The following is a 24045-nucleotide window of genomic DNA, read 5'->3' as shown; positions in this document are numbered from 1 at the left end:
GGCAGGCAGCCTCTGGGGTGTGGAAGGAGGGACAGATACGTACTTTCTGACACTTACTGCCGGCTCCTCTGCCCGGACTGTATGCTTGCTATACTTTGCATCTGTCCTGGCGTGCTCCCCAGCCGGTCACCCTGTGCTCCCCTCTGCACTGCCCCCCAACACAGCCTCACCACTCCTGAAACTTGTCAGCCCTCCTGTCTCCTCACCCACATGCTCCCTTATCACCATGAAGCCCCTTTGATTCCTCTACCCGATGACCTCCGACCTCCAGACTGAGCCCCAGGCCTTCAGGAAGTGTCCCCAGCCAGGACTGGCTGCCTGCTCCATGTTTCCACCATGGGGCACACCCAGCCCTGTCAGTTCCTAGGTGGACGTGGAACAGGATCTTTTAACCCAACGAGCCTGCGATTCCCTCTAGGGCTGGACCATGTCCTAGTCACCTCGCATCCCCCCAGTGCCAGCCCAGGTGCCCAGCATGAGCCGGTTCTGTTGGGAGTGGATAGAGGTGGCTGTTAGGAGGCTCAGCTGGCCACAGGATGTGCCCCTCTGGTTCTGAGAATCTCTTATCCGAATCCCCATCTAACCTCCACCATTCATACCTGGGTCCTCCCTGGCCTGGACCAGCTGTTCTCTCTGCACTCAACCTCCAGCAGGGCGCCCTCTGACCTGTGAGCCTGTAGGCAGGACAGGCGTCCCGGGGCCACTTCACGGTGGGTGCCCCCCCACCAGCCCCACACTCTTCAGAGGTCCCAACGTCATTCTCCCTCTTCCTCAGCATCTGCCCCTGCTCTTTCTGGAGGCTTCCCCACTGCCCTCCCATCCCTGCTTCAGGCCTAACCGCCTGGCCCAGACACCCATCCCCCAGCCGCCGTGACCCGAGCTCACCCCGTATCCAGGGACAGTTCCCTCCGTCCCCCGCACCAGGCCATCCACCCCATCCCAGATGTGACCCCACGGGCAGTCCTGGCACGCCCATCCTCCCCAAGGCTCAGGACAGAGGTGTGTCCATCTCCACCATGGTGGCCTCTGCTCCCCGGTGACTCAGTCTGTGCTCCTCTCTGGCTGGGTCTCCACCCCCCGCCCGGCCCTCCGCAGGGGCCCTCCACGCTGTCCGGCACGGTCGCCCCCAGAGCAGGCCGAATTAGCTCTCTGCTGCCTCAAGGGCTTGGCCTCATCTCAGTCCAAACTCCCTGAGGGGGTTTAAGGACCTTCCAACATGACCCACACGACCTCAGACTCACACCTGGGCTTCCCCAGCTCTCCCGGACCCCAAGCCAGCCGCGTGCTTTCCATCAGCTCTCGGCTTTGCTGCCTTCCCCAAAGCCCATGGTGCCCTGCACCCTTGGGGTCTGCCTTTCAAACCTCTAATTAGCTTTCAGGTTCTGCTCAGAATCATTTTGTCACAAGGGAAGGTCTGTCCAGACGCTTCTGGGAACATCGGGGGCCTTGCTTGGCTTCCCCATAGCTCAGCACAGACAGTTACGATCCCAAGGCCTCCGGCCCCAGGCTGTGAGCACCTGGAGGGCAGGGAGTACATAGTAGGTGTTTAATAAATGCTTCTAAAATGTATTAATGAACGAAGAGTGAGGGATTAACTTGGGTTCTAACTGAAATCTTCTTTATCAGTTACCATAATCATTTTAATGTCTGTACCCCGAAGCTCTATGATCTGCCATTTTCCTTTCTGTCCTTATCCAGAGCTCTTTGAGAAACTCTTTAGAGTGATAGAAAATCTAAATTTTCCCATTGACATACAGGGCACCACCATTGTTTTTCCTATTTTGTTCCTACATTTCCAAATATATTTTATATATTGATGCTCACTGCAGTACTGTCAGGGGCCCACTACATGGCCTTTAGAGAAATGATGGCCTGGTTTGAATTCTTGGTTCCCTCATCTCTGAGAGCCTGAGGCTGGGACCTACCCTGAAGGTGCTGTAGGGTCAGGCACATTTGGGGCACCACACCTCTTGGCCATTACCCTTGCTAGTCAGTTACAGTCAGCTGGGGGGCCAATGCTTGCAGAGCGGCCACATCGGCATCTCAAACCTTCCTTAGCTAAGCCCGAAATCCTGCCTGTGCCTGGGAGTGGCCTTCCCCTCAGGCTTGGGGGCACTGGCCTTGCACACAGTAGGGCTGGGAGTCCCTGACGCACGTGGGGCTGCCTTCTTTATGCCTGCACCTGCCGGCCCTGTTCCCCTCCCTGTTAGGAAAATGAAAGCTTTGTCAGGTGAGCTTGCAGGAACTGACGCCCAGGAGGGCCCTGGGCTGTTTCCTGTTTGAACATCAAGAAGGCATCGTGCAGCCCTGCCTCCCTCGTGCCTTGCCTCTGGGGAGCGCTCTTCCTATCTGAACACCACTGTCTTCCTGTGGAGATGCGCACAAAGCTCGTAAGGGGCAACAAGACCCAGCTAGCAGGCCTCTGGGCTTCAGGAAGCTCTGCCGCTGACTCTCTGTGGGCTCCAAAAAGTTGCTAAACTGACCGCTGTTGCTTGGAGAGCTACACCCCTCAGTAGGGAGACCTTTAACCAGCCTCCATTCCCTGTGGGGAGCAGACGAAGCCACACGTGCTTCTCTTTGTCACTCGTTGCTGATTTCAGAAAACACTTATACTTCTACCAAAAATAAAATGAGAGCTGTGTTCAGACCATCTGACGATTGTACATCTGATGCACTGACTTCTGTGTACCATACTCTTTGGGAGACCGGAGACGGGCTGCGGCACTGCCTGCAGGAGGGGGAGCTGGAGCCATCGGGGGCCACATGCTCGGAGCACTAACAGAACGTCCCCTGGAGTTCACTTAGGAGGGTCACTGTACGCACGGCAGTTGTGCATTTGGCTCTGCAGCGACTGCTCACTGCTGCCCTTAGGAGCTCAAACAACACTCAACAGTAGACAAGAGAGTGGGTAGCTTAGCACACTGACTATGGAGCTAGAAGATCTGGGTTCAAATCCCACCTCCACCATTTATAAGCTATCCAGCCGCATCTACAAAATTGAGGTAATACTATAATGAGGTAATAATATTAAATATTAATTATCTAATGTTATTATGTTATCTATTTTTGTAACATACTTATAGATGGCTACAATCAGTATTTATATAATTTTCATAATATTTTATATATGTTAATATTTCATAAATGGTAAACCATATTTATATGAATATTAATATTAAAACTGAGGTAATATAATACAATAATGATCCATGTAAGATGGTTGGCACAGTGCCTGATACATGAGCCTTTCATCACTGCCCGTGATCAGTACCCTTGCAGAAACACTGATGCACAGTTATGTTCTGTGGCCCGGACAGAGAAGGGAGGTGACTCACTAGGCCACTTCTCGTAAAGCCGTGGGGCCAAAATTGTGCACGTTTTGTCTGTTACCACACTGTCGTATCAAATGTCTGGAAACCACCTTAGGCGCATCCCCCGGGGACTATTAAATAAATTATGGACATCATGCTTTGCAGTGGAAAAGAAAGAGGCTGTTGCATGGACACAAAATCATCTCTGAGACATACTGTCAGGTGAGCAAAGCACGGTGTGGGTCAGCCTGTCAGGCCTGCTTCCCCCAGTCAACGCTTATACACAGGACCCAGGAGATACTGGAGGCGTTGGAGAAGGTGGTGCAGGACCACAACCTGAGGTGGGGGAGACATTCTTTTCTCTGTTTTATACTCTTTGTTTTGGTTTCATTTTTTTCTTTCAGAATATTTGATACATTTTAGAGTTGTTCATTTTAAATAAGGCAGTGACTCTTCATAGGCATCATGTCCTCCCTATTATTTTTGATGCTACCTAAGGGGACCAACCCCCTGCTGCTAGTGGGGTGCATCCAAATCTCCTTGTGCCCCCAAGGGCCACTGGAAGAGTAAAGGCTCTGGAAAAGTCTCACTATATTTTCTCAAATGTCAAATATGGACAAAAGGAAACGAGCCTATGGCCCCCTGGCACTGATTAGAAAGGCGCCATTCTTAAAATGCCAGAGTTGTAGTTCATACCTGCTCCTCTCTCCCTGAGTCCTGGCATCCAAGCCAATGAGACAGGCAGAGTGTAGGGAGGCCGACAGGGCAGCGGGGAGAACACAGGACACAGGGGCCCTGGGTGCATTTCCTGCTTGTGGGACCTGAAGCAAGTGAACCAATAAAGGGGCAGACCCAGCTTTGCACTCTCTTATAAACAGACAAGATGAAGGTAAAGTACCTACTGGGTCCCAGGGAGCTGTACATAGAAAGTACTGAAAAATGGGAGCTGGTTTTCGTCCCTGTCATTCGGAGAGGGGATGTGACATCCCATGGGGAAGGTGAGCTTTGCTAACTTGTACAGAAAAATCTTTTCGAACTTTTATTTTACACCCTGTCAATTCTGTTTAAGTACAAAATATCATGAGCAACCTAAGATAGTTTTTCTTTTCTACATGGCTTCCTGTTATTAGAAGCTCTCAAAGAATCGAGAGTCACATGAGCCATCAATGACGCAGTGCCCACCTGCTTCTTCTGTCCCAGGGTTTTGGCTCTTTTAAGTTTATGTGTTTATTTATAGACTTATGCAGATGGATCTACCCACCTACCCACACATCTCTCCATTATCTATCCATCTATCTGGTTTAACGTAAATTCTCGTGAATGAGTCTGTGCACGTTGGATATTTACCCGTGACCTGACAAAGTTGAAATGACTCCCAGCAAGTAGACTGCAATTGGTGCGCTGGAGAAACAAAAAATATGCACCCAAAAATGGCCTTTCCTGACAACATACTGATCAGGTCTGTGTATGCTGAAAGTACAATCACCGGCCATGAAATTACCCTCAGGTGGGCCTTCTCCAGGCACGCTGCATGCATTTTTCCCCCAGATGCTCTGCATGCAGGTTAGATTCAAGAGTGCTCAATTCACACCCCCCAGTTTTAAACTCCATCACCCCAGCAGAGAACCAGCGTCTCTGCGTCTCTTGAGAGAAGCATCGCGAAAGCAGAGCCCCTGCCGGGCATTTCTGTTTCTTGGGCTGAAATTCAAAGCCACCTTCCTGAGTCTGACACTTGGAGAGGTTGGGGCACTGAAGGCTTCCTGTAAATTATAGTCCCTCTATTTGCTTCTCTACAATGCACCCCCTTACTGGTCAATATTCTATAGCTCAACTCCCCAGCAATCTCACTGTCCAGAACGGTGTTCTGCATTTGGGGTGAACATTTGGGGTGGCCATGGCCTCTTGCTATCAAACTCATATCTTTGACTCAGAAGAGAGCTCCTTGGACGATTCCTCAGGACCCATTCATGCTTTCCTCAGGCTCATGTTAAGTGTGAAATGTAATATATTTACGATTTAAAGATATTAAACAAAGCAGCCACAAACGCTCCTGTATTAAGAAGAGGAACATTCCCAGGGCTCCAGATGTCATCTCTGAGCCCCTGCTGGATCGTGCTTGTCCCAGCATGGAACAGATGGAACTGTTCATGTGAATTTTGTGTTGCTCGATTCACTGTGCTTGTCTATAGTTTCCCACCTAGATAGGTGTCTATAAACAATCCTGTAAATCTGAATAACAAGCTAGTTATTTGAAGGTAAGGACGTCATTGCATCTGTTAGACAAAAGCTTTCAGGAGAAGAGAGTTCAGACCCCTACTGATAGTCGATGGGCTGTGATTCTGGGGAAGATGGTGAAAAGCCATGAATGATCCTGAAAACAAGGGACTGACCACATCCTGAAAGTTCCTGATCCTGAAGTCACAGGGCCAGGCAGGGCCAGCTGGCAGGAGGGTCAGGGCAGTAAGCTGCTCTGGAGTTGCTGTTCCTGACCTTACCACGGGTGGCTGCAGGCCTTAGGGACACCTCCCAGCAGGTCACTTCTCCAGTGTCCTGAGGAAATATGGGCTCTGTCTGTGCTGACCCAGGTGCAGGCAGGGAGGGGAATGTGGGGACCTTGTAGACACAGTGTCAGAAGGAACCAAGAAGAGAAAGGAACCTGGGCCAGGCCAGGGCTCCGCCAGCACACGCCCACCCTTAGTACAAAGTGAGAAAAAGGTGCCTCTTCTCCAAGACACTGGACCTGCACTGGCCAGAAAGTTCCATAATGAACCACTTTCATAGAGAAAGAGATTTCACTTACTTTCTTCCAAATACTAAGTTGATACATGACCTTTTGTGTTGTCAGGTGAACCCCTACTGAGCCACTAGCCCCCCACTGGCACACAGTCCTACTAACTGTGGCGATTCGGCTACAGTTCAAAAGTGCAGAGTGGTCACTAAGGAGAGGGACCAGCCAGCAGCTGGACTCCGTCAGTGACATTGCAAAGAAAGAGCGAGACATCATGGAAACAGACACACGAGCCAAAGAAGATAGCTGTTTGGGGACACAGAATAGCCCAAAGCAGATAAATCACATATAGAACATTTTAGAATCATTTATCTCCAAACTAGTTTAAATTTTGTTATGGGTGTTTTGGTCCTGAGGGTGAAAGGTCAGCCTCTGGTAAGGGTTTGGGTCCCACTTTGTACCTTCCTGCCTTCTCAAAACAGACTGAAACCCACCAATAGACCCACGAGACGTTTCTGAACAAAGCAGGCTTCCTTGGATCCGAGGCCTACATTTTCTCCCACATTTTAACGTTCCTGGTGGTGATATTTCCTTCCCTCAAAAGCCGACCATCTCACAACTGACTGTGTCTTAGCAATTCAGCAACTGAAGCTTGTGTCAATATATCCAGGTCATCGTTAGAAACATCAGTTTCTAAACTCAACCACAGGTGGGCCTCAGGCTCTCCGAAGGGCCCACGTCATTTGCAGAGCCCTAAAGAAGCCCCAACTGCCCCCCACCCATCACCACCTTCTTAAAGCTCTTGGGTCTGCATTTTGTGTATAATTTACTCTCTCACCTTCCTGCTCACCTGCGAGATCTCTTCCAGCAAAGCCCCTACGTGACGCATCTCACTGGACACCAAAGAAGTGGGCCTGGCAGGGCCATGCGTCAAGCAAATGGAAAGCTGCTCAGAATGACACCTGGGGGTGAGTCACGGACCCTCCTCACTTTAGCCAGGACTTTGCCATCCCCACTTTTGGCATCGGGACCCTGGAGGATGCTGCCATGGGGAAAGGCAGGGCATTCTCTGCACAATGCTTGCTGATTCGTGGGCAGAGAGGCCACTACTGAGAAGGGGATGCAGCGATGATGTGCACACAGCTTCTCCAACAAGTGCTGTTGGCTTGATTGTTTTCCTTCTACAAGAGAGAGAAAACTTCAAACTATCTCCAGTTACAATACATGGGAAGGAAAATAGAAGAAAGTAGAGTTAGTTGGTAGCCCAGAGGGAAACAACCGAGAGAGAAAACAAAGCAAGCTGCCTTTTACAGTGGCCAAGGCTGGTGGGATTTTCTCTGCTTTTTCACTGGTCCAGACTTGATCTTTTGGCTGCAGGCTAAAACTTGATTTCCTCACTTGGAAATGGGTCTCTGTTTGGTGCCCTGAATCCGTCCCACCCCGCCAACACTCCATCACACACAATGCAAACTTCTGTTTAAAAATCAGCCAATCGTGTGTCAGCATATTTCTGTTAAATTTCTATATGGAGATGTTGCTGCAGCCCAGGAAGAGTCAGAAGTGGTCAACAGTGGGGGGCACAGAGGTGGGCAGCAAAGGACAGATGGCTCCTGGCAGAGAGAATCAGGAGCAGCAGGCTGTGTTTGCAAGGACCTGTACGTCCCAGAGCCAATCCATGCAGCAGGTGCAGGGCTGGAGCAGGTCCTTCAAGAAGAAAGAGAAAGCAGGCAGGGGGACAGAAGGCAGAAATCAGAAGGCAAGGAGGAAGGGACATCCAAAGATAGCTAGGCCAGGGGAAACACACACACAGGGAATGGCTCCCTTCCTCTTCCGGAAATGGACTTCCTGCCAATGCCCGCCCTTCCCACACAGTCAACAGATTTCTGCTTTCTGCATCAAACATTAGCACCTGGTCTTTCTCTAAAGAGGTAGATTTAAGGAAGGAGCGGGGACAGTGACCGAGAAATAACAGTGGCTTATAAAAAGTGGTGGCGGTATCTATTGATCTATGAAAACGGATCCCTTTATGGAATGCCAGGCAGATGGTGGGGGAGGGGGGACCTGTAAAGATTTCAGTGTGGTCTTAGGGCACAACTATGCAAGCCCAAGGTCAGAGGAAAGGAAAAAACAAAGTATACTCATTATTATTGTTCTAGGGCCAAGTTTCAGAATACCACTGGGGAATTCTGCACACCGCTCTGATTTACAGCAAAAGCTCCTACATGCAGTTACTGCCAAGAGGCATATATATTATTCCCCTTCCCCAGAGAATATCTAGAAAGGATACTGGATACACAGAGCTGTTTTTCTAATTATGTCATAATCCTAGAGGTCTTCAGGCTGATGAAATGAAGTTGCAAAACATACAGAAAGTATTTGGAAGGCAGAAATAATACACACACACACACATGCCCATTTCCAGTAACAGAATTACCCTGAATACACTGCAAGCGATCAAGAGACACAAGTTCACACCTTACACTCAGGAAATAGAGACCCAGTTTATCAGTTTTACCATAATCCTTATCCCAAAGCAAAACTCAGATCTCTGAAGCACAGAAAAGTAACAGTTGAAGTTTTCTCAAAACATGCTCAAAACATTCCAAAAGCAACCATCTGAGGTGATAATTTTTCATTAAAGCATATTTCCTTAAAAAAAAAAACCTTTTTCCAAAATATAAAAGCAATAAATGATCACTGTCAAGTTTGAAATATAGGAAAGCATATAAAAAATCAAAATCACTGACAGTTACTCAAAAAGGTTCACTACAGTTTAAACCTCTGGGAAGTATGGCACATTTCTAGTGGGTTATTACGGGCCTTTTTCCCTTTAGTTCTTTCACTTACATTTCGGATGTAGTTTATAACTAGACAGGATCGCCCTATTCCCCTTCGGCGATACATAAAAGCACAGGTCCATTCATGTACTGTTGTCTGGGATCATTTCTGGCTGTGGATGGCCTCTCTTCCCACTTTTCTTGATAATCCTGCAATCCTAAAAGGCTCTTATCTCTCTTGCTCTTGGTTTTCCTGGGTGCTCTGACAACAGCAAGCACAAAATGCTGCATAATTAAAACTGATTTTAAGAAATCAAGCTGATCTGCCAAGCACTGAGGGGAGCAGCAGAGGTGAATCTTGGTCAAGACGCCTACAGAGTGAAGCGCCTGCTCAGGACCGGCTCTCATCCTAGAGGGAGGGAGGTGTGTGTGTGCCGAGACCCCTAGGGGGAGTCTGCTGCAGACCCTCCACTCAAGCGCCCCTAACAGCATTCGGCACCTGGAATATATGTGCACCCAGAGCCACTTTATCTCCCAACTAGTAAATTAAAACCTGCCATTCTCTGATCACATCACTATCTCCTCCAGCTCACAGAATGCTACTCTTTCCATGCCTTTTATTCATCATCACAAACACCTCACGTCCCCACTGTCTCTGTGGCAGACTCGGCTGGTTGTCTACCCAATATCCATTTTTGTCATTTTTTCTTAGAGAATCCTCATATTGCTCAAGATGGCAATGGACTCAGCTAAAACCATCACTTTGGCATCATAGACCACTGCTCTGGCCAGTGAGCTATAAGCAGAATTTCTGCGGGAGAACTTCAAAGGGACTTTCCTTCCCTTTGGGTAAGATCTCAAGAAAAGATGTCAGGCTGGTATCCACTGTGGATGAAGATGTGATGGCTGGAGTCCTGGCAGCTATGCTAAGGGCATAATGATGAGGGTCAGACCTGAAGGAAAGTAGAGCAGAAAGCCAGAGGCTTCTTTAACAAGAGTAAATCTTTACATTTTCAAGCCTCTGCTTTTTGGATATCTAGTTATCCAAGATATCTAGAAGCTAAATGCAGGTCCTCACTGATACAGCCCCAGTCCGTGAAGGTGTGGGTCTGGCTGGGCCAGGTCCGTGGTAACATGCACCCAAGTCACACGAAGGGCTTGTTGAAACCCTGAAAAGGGGGCCCAGCTCTGGAGTTTCCTACTCAGCAGATCTGAAGTGGGGTCCAGAAATGAGCATTTCTTGGTTCCCAGATGGCACTGAGGCTGCTTGTTGGGAACACCACTTTGAGAACCACTAGGCTTGCTTCTACAGCTGTTAAGAAACATAGAACAAAAACAAATTTCTGTGGCTCAGCAACTTGCTGGTGAAAATGGGGTCTATACACCCAGCACAGACAATACCCGGGAACCCAGAGACTCAGGGTCTCAGACCCACCTCTGACCTGCAGAATCAGTGTCTGCAGTTGAACCATCCCCTGGTGGGTGGAGCCCAAGCTACATGCCTGGTGCCAGCCCCAAAGGGCTCTGCTCATCACTGCACTCGGGAAGGCTGGTGGATTCTGCACCTCCACAACTGCTCTCCTGACCACGCAGCTGTGTGCATGCAGCGCAGGCCGTCTGCACTGGCCCAGCAAGGCTTCCACTCACAAGCCCTCTGGCACTTGGGTGTGCCCACCCAAAGCACAACACAACGTGGAGGGACCTGCCATCCGGCCACAGGCCTAAGGAGAATGGGAAAGAACCGTGTAAAGGCTCCCACGGGCAGGCTTCTAGTTCCTTAGCCTTTCCTATCTCTTCAACTACTCTCAGACTGGGGACTAAGGAAATTTAAAAAGTTTTAAATACAAATGTAACCACTAGAACAAAGATACAAACCTTCTTAAATACCTTCCCACCCAAAAATTATAAAGAAAAAAGCAAAGAATACATCTTTGAAAGAAATACAACATATATAACAAAATACAAATAATTATAAAACTATGACAAAGTTGGCACCAAACATCAGTCACGGCACTAAACGCAAATGAGCCTAACTTGCCTGTTCAAAGAAGAGTACGTTCAATGTGGCTTGCGAAGCAAGGAAGCCATGGCGATGCCCAGTGGAGCCACATACGAGCTTATCTTCCACCCAGAATCCTCCCCGCTAAGAAGCCACTCTAGTGGACTCCTGAGATGTCTGCAGACCAGGCCTGCATCAGCAGCCCACCTGCTCTCAACCTCTGAGTAGGCAAGCTGAGGGCAAGCAGCACAGATTTCAGTATGAGCAGCCCGGCCCGTGGGGAACAGCAGCCCTGCTGTAGAATGGACGGACGTCAGTTGGACTCGCATTTGCACGGACCACAGGTATGTCCTTTGAAAGGCAAATTCTGGCTCTGGCACTGCCCTGAGGGTGCTGTCACCTGTTCTGAGAAGCTCAAATGATCAAATGAAATTAATCTGACTGTGGGAGCTGGCTGGCAGAGCCCACAGGGTCTTCTAGCTAATGGAGGTGGTTACAATGAAGTAGAAAAAAGCCCAAAGGCATCAAAACACAATACACCTACAGTAATACTAACCCCTCCAGTTCAGGGGGATCCAGCTCAATCAGTGAGGGAGGGCACATCCACACCAGATTAAGGCCTTAATTCCCCACCTGGCATTACCCTCCAGATGGTCCACACACAGGCACATCTTGACATTCCTACAGTTTAGGCCACCACCCTGCACGGGCTTCCAGAATTTGGTTCTGAGTGTTGGCACATCAGCTAACAAACATAAGCCTCCACGTCAGGATGCTGCCTTCAGCATTAGCATCGCCATTCTTGTTTGGACTGCTGTTTTCTGGCAATAATTGGAATATTTCCCCTTCTTTACAAAAATTAGTAGGAAATGGGCATATGAACGTGCTGAGGGCTTAATACAATTAAGATGATGATGGGAATCATTGAGGGCTGGAAGCAGCAAATCTTTAACCTTAACTCAGTGGTCACACTGGATTTAAGCCAGAAACAGTTTGATTTTGTGCTGAGTTGTAAAGGAAATACACAAAATTAAAGAGCAAATCTGAAGTTTTTACTATAGTTGATCAAAGCCTGGGCTGAAAGTGTGAGATATAAAATGCAGAGTTTGTACTACTGTTGACGGTTCTGACTGCAGAACCCCTTTATCAGTATGTTTTCAGTACATAATCAACTTCCAGTCTGTAACTGGCTGTAAAGAATCCCTGTTTTGGAGCTTTGAGGTGCTGGGGCCAGGAAGCAGACAGGCTGCCTGACACACAATACCTCCACTTCCCGTCTCTCCAGTCAGACCCTCATCTCCATGACAAGATCTGGAAACCCCATTTTGGAAGATATAAATACCTCTGAGGGTTCCATGTCAGAAAAGGAAGTGAATTCCAAAGCTGTAGGATTCCCATGGAAAAGGCTCTGGGTTCTATTTCGCAGCCCTTGGGGGACCACGGGAAGCGCTTCCTTGCCTGGCTGACATCATTTTTCTGGATTTCTCGGATGCTTTTTACAAACCTCAATCATGTCCACCCAACCTCAGCTGGAAACACGTGGCCCTGTGTGCATCTTCGTCTAAGAATACTGTGCCCTTTGAAGAACTATTTTTGAAAATCAGAATTGGAGAGGCTCCCCAGGGCCTCTGCAGAGAAGCACATGCCACATGAAAATAGTAACGAACAATAAATCAAGCAACCCAAAGTGCCCGAATCAGGGCTGGCCCGACCACAGTCAGTACGCAGAGAGAGAGATCCTGATGCCAGCTGTTTTTCTCTGCCTGCATCTCCAAGCACTATGAGGGCTTGTACATTTCATGTCGTTTCCCTGTCCCCTCCCCAAATGGCCATCATCATCATTCCCAATGAAATAAACAGGTGGTGTGGCAGCAGACACATGCTCCACTTTCTGATTCCTCCCATTTAATATGGCCCCCTGAGTTATTTCTCACTGCTGAGAGTAATTCATAAGAAACAAAACATATTTAGTTTATGGGCTGACCCCAAGAGATCACTTGGGTAGGGAAAAATGAAAACAGGTTTAACTGTTTCTTAAATGCTACAGTGAATGTTTGCATCCAGTAAAAGCATTTCCCTTATGCCTTAAAGAGGGGAGGGATATTTTGTGAAAATAAGATTATCACCATCTTATTGCAAATCATCATTTTGGAGCAATGTGAAGAAGGCAAAAATAATTAAACATTACAGAGTTTTTCTGAACTGATGTCTAAGATAAGAACCTGGGGAAAGGAGAGGTCCCCGGGTCTTTCTATTCTTTCTAACTGTCTCACATTTGCTGGCAGAGGAAATAACATCCCTCAGACAATTTTAAAGGTTCAGTCAATACAGCTGAGCACGGTTTTATGCAAACTTGTGCCTTTGGTAGTGAGTTATACAGAACGAGCCTAGAATGTGCACTATTTTCCCCCATACCACTGCCCCATTTTTCATCAGAATATCCAACTTCTTGATTTCAAAACAGTAGGAAAAAAAGATAGCTGATTGGTTATTGTTGGGCTTTGAAGCCTCTAAACACCCTGATCAACTTCTCTAAGCCTGAAAGGAAGGGAAGTCACCACAATGCTCACCCTCTATTTCTCTCCAGTTCCTACAAATTGTGAGCCATTTTCATTTCTCATCTCCATTCCTTTCAAAGAACTCTTTTGGGTCAAGCTGCGGAGCCCCAAGCACCTTCAAGGCTCACTGAAGAAAGTGGTCTTCAGGTTCCACTGGTGCTGGCTGATGTAAGACAATTTTTTTAAGTGGCCGTGGTTAACATCTCACATGTTAGCATTAGGGGAAGCAGATGAGGGGCTCAAGGAACTCTTTGTACTATTTTTGCACCATTCCTTTAAGTCTAAAATTAGTCCAATTTAAATGTTTTTTAAAATGGTCATTCGTGATAGGTTTTAAAAAAATCTCACAGAGTAGCAGTTTTTCATAGAGTTGGAAGTCACTTTTCAGTAGCTCTGTAACATGACTCATTACCTCTGCATTCGATTCACCAAAAATGGCATAAATGTGTTTGTAAAAGCCTGCGCTGCATTTATTAAAACATCTGATGCCTCCCAGCACAGTGACAGTTTCCATCAATCTGTTGGTGAGTAAGTAGAGACGGGTCACCCGCCGCTCGAATCCCAAGGTCCGCTCTGTTGACCAGGTACCTGCACGGTCCCTCTCAGGGGGCATGACTCCAGTCCCCCCCCCGCACAGCCAAGTCTGCAACATGACATCATTTCAGGAAGACGGAAGGCATTTGGAATACAAAAGTCAGAATCTGGAATACACACTTGAGACCTGTGACCTACTCCAGCCTGGTCCTGCCACCCACTCATTCTGAGACTGCACACAGGTCACCCGCCCATCTGGCCTCAAGCCTCGCATCCGCACAGCTGGATAACCACCACCCTGCCACGTGAAGGGTAAGTGTGACAACATGAAATAGGACTAATGCAACACACACAGGTGAGCCTTTGCTCTAGTTCACCAGCCTTGAGGTGGCTCATGTCTAAAGCACAACCCTGAAACACACAATCTTTAAGTGATAAGGATGGACTTTGTTGTTCTATCAAATCTAGGAAAAAATACACACACAAGGAGACAGAGAGAGGCCGGAAGAGCACCCCTTTGACCTGTGTCCCACTCCCAGGCCCAAAGACTGCTATTCCCTGCCCATTTTGCCAAATTTACTGGGTGAAAGCCAGTGAAAGGCAATGAGGGTTACATTTTGTGGCCACGTTGTATAAGAGCTATCCCTTGGATGGGGCAAACTGAACCATCTTCCTGAGCCTGTGGGATCTCTGGGGAGGGGCTCTGCTCTCCAGGCCCACTGGCCTTGATATGCCCCTTAAATGAGCTAACTCCCTCCTTACGCCACGTCAGAGCTTTTCTGCTGGTGGGGGTAGGTGAGAGAAAAGGATGGGGAGCCGCCTGCAGGGACTGGAGCAGATCTGAGACCCTGGGGTGAACTTTGAATACAAAAACGGGGCTGAAGGGGGCATCACGAGCCCCACCCCTTCTGTATCTTTCCTAAACCTTCCCACCTTCAAACATGTCCTGACCACTTTAGTCAGATTCAGCTGGATACAAACACCTGCACCAGCACGGGGAAAGGGGAGGGAGCATGCAGTGAGCACCCTCAACCTGGCCCCAGGCACCAAGGGGCGACACGCACAGCCTCCACAGGCTACACATGCATAGGAACATTCAGAATTTATCATTAAAGTCCAGCCATAATGGGATATGCTCCAGGGTCACAGATATGCTCTGGAACTGGGGAGAAAAGGCAGTGAGAACCACCGACACATGGGGTTTCCAAATAGCCCAGCAGATCCCAGCCCGCCCAGTCCCAGAAGGGCTCAGGTGGGCCAGACGAGCTCTCTGGGTGCTGAGCACCCAAGGAAACCCAGGGGTTCCAGCCCAACTCATCCCAAGAGGGGTCAGACCCACCCCCAAGGATGCAGCGAGGCCTCCTATGGGTAATGACCAGCTGGTACCCATACACTCAGAGATGATTCTCCTCCTCCATGAAGATGCGTTTCTCCCATTAAAGCTAATGGGAGTCATGTGGCTGAAGTGAAGGCATTTCATTTTCCAGATTTTCTAAAAATAAAATGTGGAGAAGGAAAACATATGTATTGTTTCTATTTGGGATTGTAAAAACACACGCAGAAAGGAGCCAGAGAGATTCCCTGCCCAAGAGACCCCATTCCTTCTCGATTAGAATAGTGGATAAGTTACTTGTCACTGAGCAGGTTTAGATGTGGGATAATCTGAAATCCTGCTCAATTTATTATATGAGCACAGTTGAAGTAATGTCCTTTTAATCCCTTGAAAAATACATCCTGGCTTCTCTTTGATGACCAGAATACTGGAAGGTTTTTATTAGCTAGTAGGCTACAGAACAGTCCTGCATTATTACAGCTCAAAATCAGAGCCGTATTCCAGAAACGCTTACTGTAAAGAAAATTACTAAGGAGGGAATTTTATTTTCCTAATGACTTCCATTATTGCTTGTAATTATGTATGGCAAGGAATTAAAAAAATACCTCCAGGATATAATAAAATCACACTTAGAAAAACATCCTTTTAAAGTTACGTGTTTAAAGAAAACGCTGCAATGGAACATTAATACCACTCATAAGATGAACAGCAAACTGGAAATGTCACCGAACAGTGACACTGTACGGAACTCCTGGTCTACCTCATCGCACAGAGGCACCGTATTTTCTACAACTGGCTAAATTTGGTCAGGACGCTCTTGGCACTAACATTACTAATTTTCCATCTAGGTCTATTTCACTTGGGTTTTTGTTTCATTCTACTTCTCCTGTTGCTTGAATTTACAGGCATTTGCAAGGAAGGCCGCACCTCCATGCCCACCTGGGTCCAGTGCTTGGGACCCCACAGACCCACCCAGGCTCAGCCTGGCTGTGACGCTTCTCCCCAGGGCCTGAGCTAACCATCCTGTCCCTTAATTCAGTGACTGATTCACCCCAGATCAGGCAGTACCTGGATTCCTTTCTTCCCTCCACTGCACGTGGATGCCATCAGCTGGTCCGGTACTTCCACCCAGCGAGAACGTCCGCAGCCACACACTGCTCGCCATGTCCACACTACCCCTCACCTGAGGCTTCTCCTGCTCTGCTGACTTCCCCACTTCCACCTGTGACCTTGAGAAGATCTACGTCAGATCCGCTTTCATCCGGCGTAAAGTAAGCCTCAGGCCCGCCTCGCTGAGCCCGGGTGGCTCTTCCCATGCCCCCTCCGGCCCTGACCCGGCGTTGTTCCATGTCGCTTGAATGCCAGCTCCATTCTTTTCACATTGGGGCTTTTCCCCAGTCATTCCTTGTGCCTAAAACCCTCGGCCTCTCCACCTTCACAAGCCAGGCCCCTTATCATGCAGAACCTTGGCTGAAAAGTCACTTACTCAGAGACGCCTCCCCTGAGCACCTCATCTAAAGAAGACAGGAAGGAGAAAACCAGTCATATCACCTGATTCCAGAGCTCAACAAAAGCTCTTATGGCCCCTTGAAATTTCTCACATTGACGCATCTTCTTGTTATCCATCTCTGCGCACTCACTAGTAAGTGCCCCGAGAGCAGGGCCCTCGCTTGCTCACTGTGATACCTGACATGCTCAATAAACACCTGTCGAGTGACACCCAGCACCATGTAACTGATGGCTCATGACTTCAGTCAGGGTTTTTAGCCCACGAGAAGCCCAAAAAAATTCTGAAGCCTCACTTGCCTTCCAGCTCATGGGAGATAATGAAGAGATACAAAAAAATCTCCACCCTAAAGTCTCATCAGGGGAATTTTAATAGTTTCTTAATTCATTAGTAAGTGAACATTAATTCATTAGTAAGTATTTTCTAGGTAGCACCTATGATCTGGATTCCTGTTGTGAAGTAGGGATATGTTGTGGACAAAGGTGACACATAGCTACTGCCCACCCCAACCCCCCACTGCTGCCAGACTGGCCAAGTTGGGGCATTGGTGGCGAAAGGATAAATGTCTTCAGCCTGGGGATAATTCCATTGCTACGCCTACGATAACAAAGGGATGTTATTCCACAGGAGCCCGGGGCTCACCCTCAGTGGTCTCAAAGAAAGGGAGTTGTTTTGAGCTGTTTTGAAACTAGAGCCTAATTCCGGAATGGCAGAGCCGTTTCTGGATTCCCAGGGCTGCTGGGCTTTCCTCACTTACTCTGCTCAGCACTGGGAACCTTGCTGCCCTAAGCGGGCCGCCATATTGGCAGGTGTCACAAATCCATTTGGCTGAGAGGGACGATCAGAGAAGGCAGAAAGTGGGGTCTCGTGCATCCCAGTCCAGTGGGAACTGGACTTCAGCAGCAACTTGAATGTACAGCTCTCACTGTAACCATTTCACAGTGGACATCGGCTCCTGCTCTTTTCTACTCCAAAACTTTCATAAACTAAGTGAAAAATTTGACCAATTCCAACTTTGTATCGTCTTTGTGCACACTATCTTAGCAGAAGCACAGATGTGTAGAAAATTAGACAGAAGCCAGGTGGATAGTGGAGTGGAGACAGAGAGTCAAAGAGCTCAATTACACTTTGACTGAAATCGTTTATTTCCTAAATAGTCAGTAGTTGTTGCTATGGCTTTTCCCGGGATTTGAAATTATGCATTTTCCATTTCTGACACGACCACCAGCCTAGCCATGTGAGGGCAATTTTCAGGAAGGAAGCAGCCGATCAGCTTTACGGGCCATGTAGACCAGACAGCAATCCCTGGTGCACCACTGGGGAGAATAAGACGATCAGACTGCCTGAGTTTGGACGGGGCGGGAGGGAGGGTGCATTTCCTTGCAGGAAAAAATACTCCAAATTTTAAAGGGAAGTTTCTCTGCTGGAAAAGGAGTTAAGGAACAAGTTTGGTTTGAATGACCCTTAATTTTAAGTTCCCTGCACCTGTGACATGAGCCACTCTTGCTGAATAATATGTCACAATATGCAGTATTCAGAAATTGAATGCATTTTAAAATTACCGTCTGGAAGATATCACTGGCTGAATCAACACAATTCAAGACTAAATAGATCTCCAAAAAAGCAAGACCATTCACCATGTTGCTCAGCATGTGGCCGGCAGCTTTTGAATAAGGTGGGGACCACAGGGAGTTGCACAATATTAAGCAAGAGCATTTCATGCTTAGCAGGTGGGGCCCAAGTGAAATATGCTGTAGTACGCTAAGCATTCTGGTCGTTGCTAGGCTTTTGACTTGTCATCTAATTCCCTTTGGTTAAGGAACTAATTCAGCTCAGCTGCAGAGACTCCGGTTTCTGTGCTTTAAGTCTCATAATGTAATTAACAATTCACATCCAATTACATCACGTTAAAAACCCTCTTCCAATCTTTTCTTTACTAATCCCAGACTGAGCGCCTGTGTACTGCCTTGCTGCTCAGAAGACAAGCAGAAAGCTCATTTGCAGGCATGGACCTGAGCTGGCAATGATCAGTGATACTTCAGTCAAAGCTGTCTGAAAACACATGCACGCTTTTGATCTGTGATTGGAGGTCATCAGATGTGTTTTATTAAGGAAAGTCAAAGAAAATAGGACTACATCTTCAGAATAAGACTTTTGCATTAGCTCCATAAACACAGCTTTCACACCAACCAGATGCACGGATATCACTTCACTCCTTGCAGCCTTGGAGAACTTTGCAGTGTCCCCGTGAGGCCTGAAAGCTTTGCTGTGGATTGCCCTCCATCCTGGGTCCTGACCTTCTTTTCCATTACTTTATCCTGTCTGCAGCCCTCCAGTCTCCCAGGCCTCTAAGTACATGTTCTATCTGCCATTCTCCAAAGCTTCCTGCATTTCTGTGTCTGCCATGTGTTGCTCCTGTCCAGTGGGACATCCTTTTCCATCCCACTACCAGCACCTACCCCCTGAAACTTCACCAGTTCTCTCACTGGAAATCAATCACCCTCACTCTCAAGGCTCAGCATAGGCTTTGGATTAGCCCATTAGCCTGACTTTGACTCATTTTGCATTTCATCTTTCTCACAAGCTGTGTATATCCTGGGACAGAGAAAGCTGTCTTTATCTTCCTTGTATTGCCAGTGGCGCCAAGCAGAGTAGTTCATCTATCTTCTGTTTTCAAAACCTTAAAATGTGTTATTTTTGCATTTCAACTGTCTTCAGGCACATGCTAATTCCCTCTAGATGTGTCATTATCTAATGTTACAACAATTCCAAATCTTAGTATACAGAGAAGTCAGAAAACAACAATGGAAATGTAAACTGGAAGTTCAAAAGGACGTAGAGGCCCTTATACTGGCCCCAACAGTGCAGGCTGACAATCACAGTCCCCAGTGACACAAAAGAGTTAATACACTGAAGACGCCTGGGAAAAACCCTAACATTCAAAGAGCCAATGGGGAGATAGGATATAAGGCAATTCCCAAAGTTGGAACTGTATGTGGCCAATAAATAATTCCACCTTATTTGCAATTTGAAATGAAAAAGATATTATTTTTCACCTAGCAAATTGGCAAAGCATGAAAATATATGTGCTCAATTCTAGAGAGAATATTAGGAGACAAACTCTCTTACAAGGCTGACAGGAGCATATACTGCCATACATTTCTGTAAAGCAATGGGTAATGTAGAATCAAAAGCCTTAAAAATCTTCATTTACCCAAGAGTTCTCCCTGCAGAATATGGCTTAAGAGCATAACCAGAAGCGTGGTGTGGTCCAGGATGTACACACAAAGGTGTACACAGAGTGAGGGAAAATTAGAAGACAAGCTAAAAGTCCAACACTAGAGGAATGGTTAGAAATATCACTATATGACTGGAATATTAGACAGCTCGTTCATATGTTTACAGAGAATTTTTAATGACGTGGAGAGTAGGTCCCTCTGATTCACCAGCTGATAAAACCTGTAATGATGTAGGAAAAAGCCTAGTCATGTCAGCAAAAAAAACTAAAACAAAACTTAGAGAATAGACATCCTTTAAGTCTACTTGTGTAAGTGAAGAGGCATGCAGTACACACACACAGGAAACTACTATTGTAATGAGGACCATCAAATTAATCTACAAATTTAATTTTTAAAAATGCCTCCAAATGCTAACAATATCTCTTATTTATGGCCAACTTAAAATTCTACAGTAAAAAATAAATTAATGAGATCCTTGATTTCCTAAATTATGGTGGAACAGATACCGAAAAAGCCCTTTACAAAGCAACTAAAGACCATGGAAATAAACATAAATATGTATTTTATATAAATGGCTTAGCTTGCAGGAAAGCAAGAAAACCCTTTATTGCTCCAGAAGAACGCTGGAGAACAAATCCAGCCACCCTGTGGGCAGTGGCTGATTTCTGGTCATCTAGAGCTTTGGACTTAAGGACAAGCTTTGGCTCAGAGACAAAACCTGGTACCCAAAACTGTGGGAAGTCAGATTGAAAATCCCTGAATGAAAGCTTAATTCACAATTCTAAGAGGATCCCCTTTCAGGCTTGGGGCCAAAATTCACACAAGCTGCTTCACAGGAACAACCACAGTCAAAATTTTAGCAGAATGTGAGCTCACCTGAGAGGGGCTTGGACATCTCTGGAGGAACTAATGCTCAGTTTGGGACTCAGAATTCCCACAGGTCAAGTTCCAATGAACATGAGCTCTGACTCACAGTGACAACACAGAGAAATCACGACACATATGACCACCAGTGGCAAAAGTCAGCAGACATGCCAACCTGCAGAATCAGACCCAAGTATGCCTCAGATACTAGAATATCAGATACAGGATATAAAATAACTGATAGGTTTGAAGGAATAAGAGACTTAATCAAGATCATGGGTGGAGAAAAAGACGCCATAAAACTGCCCAGAGAGATTTCAAAAAACTGAAAAGCACTTCCCTTATGAAAATTACATTAATTGAAATGTGAAACTCAGATGACTTGATAGCTGAAAATAGAAGTAGTGCAGTAGAATATAAACCTAAAAAAGTTTACAGAGTGTGTCTTAGTCAAGTAAATGGGAACTGTGGATGACAGGATAGGAGAAACCGGCTGGAGTGGGACAGGATAAAGTATATCTGATCAGAACTGAAAGCAAACAATGGAGGAAATGAGGGGGAGAAATAAAGAAATGGTGGAGAAGTTTCCAGAACCATCTGATTTCCACATGAACCATGAAGCACAACAAATCATTGAAAATAACAGAGAAATCCATATACCAAGACACTACCATGAAATTTAGCCCTGAACACAGAGGCCTTAAAAACAGCTAGAAGAGAAGGTATGAAGTTATAACAATCAGACATGTAGCTGCCTTCTCTGTAGCCACAGTGGAAGCTCAGGACACTGGGGTAGTATTTCCAAAGGGCCCAGAGGACATAACTGTGCAGTCTTGTACCTTGCAAAGACTTCTTTCAGGAACATGGGGGAAATAAAGATATTTTTAAAATTTCCACCTCCCCCACTCCCAAACAAATTTGGAGAGTTTACCACCAAAAGTCCCTCCACTTCGACATACCACCAAAAGGATCATCTAAAATACATGTGTTGGGAAGATGGAAATTGTTACCTGCAGCAAAGCTCTAACGTGCACAGAGAAGGGGAGCCTGGCGTGGTAAAAACGAGGTAAATTAGGCACCCATCACAGTGCTCTGAAATCCCAAGGTGTCTGAGAGGTGATTAAACGTATTGATTAACTTTCAGCTTTCTTAAGTTCATGTTACAATTTCAAGCTGCTCACTGAAATAACAGAAATAAAGAGTATAACTTCCAATTAGTAGGAAAAAGAAAATAGAATGATAAAACAACTAATTCAACACAAGGAGAGGTAGGACAAATAGCCTAAATGATATGATAGAAATAAATCCACAAACATCAATAATCAAAAAAAGTGTAAATCTGGTTTAGATTTTCTAGTTAAAATAAACACATAAGAATAGCAAATAAAATGTCGCAAACAAAAATTAGTGAACGTAAACTTGCCCTCACAGATATTAGTTTGTTATGAAGGTACAATGAAAACAAAGTAAAATTGGTGGAGTATACGCAGAAAATATTTTGAACTGAATTAAAATGAAAAAATACATATAAAAATTAGAAGGAAATTCATTTATTTTAATGATTATATGAAAATATTTGATACAAAATTTGATTTAAGCTTCTCCCTTAAGCTAAAAAATTTAAAAAGGTGGAGGAGGAGGGAGAGGCTGACGAAGAGAAAATGTAGAACAAAGTCATTAGATACATGGAAACTCTAAGGCTAAAAGCAGAAATGAATGTAAGAGAAAATCAACATGATAGAGAAAATCAATGGAATGGAACCCAGATACTTGGGGAGGGGTGAGAACCAATATATTAAATAAACCTAGTTAGACTGATGAAATAAGAGAGAAGACACAAGTTACCATCATTAGGAATAAGTGAGAGGACATCACTACGGATCCTAGGATAAAATGAAAATATTATGAACAACTTTATGTCAATCATTTCAACAACTTTGATGAAATGGCCAATTCCTTGAGAGACACAAATTACCCAACGAACTCAAGAGACTATAGTCAGGCAGCAATTAAAGAAACTGAATTCATATCAAAGGTTCACCACAAAGAAAACATCAGTCCAAGACACCCTGTCTGGTGATTTCTGCCAAACACTTAATAGAAAAATGGTATCATCCCTCCGGAGACTCTTTCAGAAACAGGGAACGCTTCCCAGTTGGTTGTATAAAGTTGGGATGTTCCTGATACCAAAACCAAAACATTTCAAAAAAGAAAATAACATATCAATATTCCTTAAGAACATAAATTTTTAAAAATCCCTAAGAATATTAGCAAATAGATTCCAGCAATACATTTATTTTTTAATGTATAAGGAATCATGACCAAGTAGAGTTTAGCCTAGAAATACATAGGTAATTTCATATATGAAAATCAATGTAATTCCCAGTATTTATAAAATAAAGGACAAAAAACCCTATTATTATCCCAGTAGATACATAAAGAGTATGTCAGTATTCAACATCCATGCATAGTAAGTTTTCATCAAATAGGAATAGAAACAATGAAACAACCTGAGGAAAAAATGGGTAAACAATTTGAATAGATATTTCTTCAAAGAAGACATATAAATGGCCAATAGACATGTGAAAAGATGTTTAACAGCACCAGGGAATCATTAGGAAAATGCACTTCAAGACCACACTGAAATACAATTTCACACCCAGTAGGACAGCTACTATAAAAAAAATCAGAAAATATGCAATTATGGACAAGGATGTAGAAAAATCCAAAGCCTTGTGCTTGCTGGTGGGAATGTAAAATGGTGTAGCTGCAGGGGAAAATGGTGTAGTGGTTCTTTAGAAAATTAAACATAGAATTACCGTTTGATCCAGCAATTCTACTTCTGGGTATATACCCAGAAGAATTAAAAGCAGAAACTCAAACAAATATTTGTATACCCACGCTTATGCAGCATAATTCACAAAAGCCGAAAGGTGAAAGCAACCCAAGTGTTCACTGACAGATGAATTTTAAACAAATGTGGTCCATCCACAATAAATGGAATATTATTCACTTTAACAAGGAAGAACATTCTGACACAGGCTACACCATGGATGAACCTTGAGGACATTATGCTTGGTGAAATAAAATGACACATATTGTATGACTCCACGTATATGGGGTACCTAGAGTAGTCAAGATTCATAGAAAGAAAAAGTAGAATGGTAGTTTCCAGAGAATGGCGAAGAGATCACA

The 24045-nt window shown here is 45.7% G+C and overlaps 1 protein-coding gene across 1 annotated transcript in view; it reads right to left on the bottom strand.

Annotated features, from left to right (window-relative positions):
• Window positions 1-24045, bottom strand: part of C7H10orf90 (chromosome 7 C10orf90 homolog) — a 201228-nt gene that overhangs the window by 21216 nt on the left and 155967 nt on the right. The window lies entirely within an intron of this gene.

Source organism: Manis javanica, chromosome 7 (assembly GCF_040802235.1).
Source record: "Manis javanica isolate MJ-LG chromosome 7, MJ_LKY, whole genome shotgun sequence".
Lineage (NCBI taxonomy): Eukaryota > Metazoa > Chordata > Mammalia > Pholidota > Manidae > Manis > Manis javanica.
The sequence above is the reverse complement of the archived record's forward strand: the minus strand, read 5'-3'. Positions and strand labels throughout refer to the sequence as shown.